Raw genomic sequence first — 2929 nt, 5'->3', positions numbered from 1 at the left:
TGACAAATGCATGAAATTGTGTATTTTCTAGCCCAGGAACATACAAAGCAGTTCTTGCACCCTAAATATTCACGTGTGCATCTCTTTGTAGTCAACCACACCTTGTCTACCAGTCCCTGGCAACCTCCAATGAGGAATTGAATTCTACAATGTAAGTTGAATTCTAAAAAGGTTTTTTTAAAAAAAAAGTGGGAGAAGGCACAGGACACAGAACAGGAAGAACAAAGGAAGAGCTACTGTTTTGTTTTGTTTTTACGCTCACAGTCAGACTGAGGAGGGTGGCTCAGTGGTAAGGGGCTTATTGTGCAAACAAAGAGGGCCAGTGTTTGGGTCCCCAGCAGCCATGTAAAAATCCTGGTGGGTGACACTTATCTCTAACCTCAGTGTTAAGGGGCAGAGACCGGTCAATCCTAGAGGCTCACTGGCCAGCCTACCTGAAGTAGAATGTTCCAGATTCAGTGAGAGATCCTGTCTTAAAATCTAAGCTGAAGAGCAGTAGAGAGGAGACTCCCGGTGGACTTCTGGACTCTACACATGCACACCTCCCCTACACACACACACACACACGCACGCACGCACGCACGCACGCACGCACGCACGCACGCACGCACGCACGCACGCACGCACGCACGCACGCACGCACGTGCATGCGCACATACATGCATGCACGCACACACATACACACATATATACAGCTCATCATTCTAAGCCATTTAACCAACACTGTACCTCACCATTACAGGGAATGCAGTGGAACAAATTACTTAGCATCTCTGAACCTTGGTTTCCTCATCTATGCACGGGGGTCGCCACACTCGGGTACATTTGTTCCTTCAGCAAACATTCTTGAGTTTTCTCCTATGAGGCTGGCACCAGGGACAGAGCCACGAGCAAAACAAACATAAATATGTCCGTCCCTGGGACTGCTTATACTTACTGGAGAAGACAGACATTTGACAGAGCAACCAAGGAAGAGTAGAGACTGAGACAGAGAGAAATACCTCAGCGAGCGCCTGGGGGGGGTTTTACAAATGTGGGGGTATGCTCTACGATAGGGTGTTTGGATCAATGTGACGGCACATGCCAGTAACCCCAGTGCCTGAGGCAGGAAGATGGGGAGTTCGAGATCAGTCTTGGCTATACAGTGAAGGCCTGTCTCAAAAATAAATTAAACAAACAAAATAAAAACAATTTAGGGTAACTGGAGTCACCTCCACAGCAGCTCCAGAGACAGTCTTAAAAGGATGAGGAAGGAGAGAATAGGGCTGTGTAGGACTATTTCAGCCCACGTGGGATGTACCTGGCAGATCCCGGGAAGAGGCAGAGCTAGCAAGGCTGGAGGGGGTGAACAAGCCTCCATCAGGATAAAATGGATCATATAGCTTGAAAAGGCCAGATGGCCCAGCATCTTGCGGGTCATGGTGCTTTTATTCTCAGCGAAATGGGAAGGCTTCTCTGGATTTTGAGGAGAAGAATTACACGGTCTGACCTATGTTGTGATGGTATTAAATTATATTAAATATTAAAATGAATATTAACTATTTAAAAGGCCCTGGCACAGGGCCTGGAACACGGCTCGTATGCTGCCTACTATGTCCATTCAGAGGTTTATCTTGACTTGCTCCCAAGGGTCTATGGGCCTGAGAAGGCTCAGGCCCCTGCTGGTGCCTGGCGCCCTCTCCTGGACCAGGCTGGACCGGCTGACAACTGGAAAGGTCAGGCTGCTGCCAGGGCTGTTGCTCAAGACAGTTGGCTGGAAGGTGTTTGTCTCTCAGCTCGGGCCTCACGGTGCCCTGTATTCTGGCGCCAGGCTGGGTATGTGCTGCCAGGTTACCCTGCCTTCTGATCACAAGTCCGTGGTGTCATGGAAAGAGGTCTGGGCCCCAGAGGCCCTGTCTTCCTTTGCTACAGATGGCTGTGTGACCTTGGCAGATCATGCCACCTCTCTGGACCAAGGAACATTTTACCTAAGCTGTTTTGCTTGCTTGCTTGCTTGCTTTGAGAAGCTGACCAGCCCGGAAGCTGCTGTGTGGGACATTCAGGTCTTAAATTCATCTTCCCTCTCCCAAGTGCTAGGGACCGTTGTGCCTGGCTCCTCTGAGACTTTAAAAAAAAAAGTTTTTTGAGGTTTTATTTATTCTAATTTTATTTTTGTTTATGTATATGAGAAATGTACCTCTGTGTACCACGTGCATGCAGTACCCACAGAGGCTCGAAGAAGGCGTTGGATCCCCTGAGACTAGAATTATAGGTGGTCGTGAGCTTCCATGTGGCTGCTGGGAATGGAGCCTGAGTCCTCTCCCTGAGCAGCCAGTGTTCTCTGTGCCGAGCCACCTTTCAAGCCCTAAGCCTCATGTGCACAAAAGGTGAAGGGGAAACTCAGTAAATGTCCACTGAGTTGGTGAGGAAGTGGGTGCTACCAGCTCTTCCTAGTGAACATTTAATGTAGAGAAAAGTAAATAAACATGCCCAGTGGGTATTCATTAAAGAAGTGTTTAAATATTTAACGAGTATCTACTGGGTACCAAGCACTCTTTGGGGTTACGGGGAATATAGTGGTGAGTAAACAGATAAAAACTGTCCTTGGGCAGCTGACATTTTTCCTCATTGAATCAAAGGTCACTGACTCATGGGCATATGTGCCCTAGTGAGCTGTGTGGAGAGGAAGGAGGGGGAGGAGTGACCTCAGAGGCCGGGGCTGGAGTTCAGCCAGAGTGGACAGATGGGATAGAAGGGTGCCCAGTGGGATCGAGATGCCTCTAACAGTCCTTCCTGCTCCCCTCCTCAGAGAGAACTCAGGTAGCCTGAGTCTGGCCTTTGGACTGTAGGAAGCCTACAAAGATCTGTTCCCTTCTTGATGCACAGTCTTGTAGAAAACCCCACAGCATCTCAAGGAGTGGGGAGAGATTTTGCCGTGGAAGCAGTTGGG

The sequence above is a fragment of the Rattus rattus genome, chromosome 4, assembly GCF_011064425.1.
Source record: "Rattus rattus isolate New Zealand chromosome 4, Rrattus_CSIRO_v1, whole genome shotgun sequence".
Classification (NCBI taxonomy): Eukaryota; Metazoa; Chordata; class Mammalia; order Rodentia; family Muridae; genus Rattus; species Rattus rattus.
Note: the sequence above shows the minus strand (reverse complement) of the source record.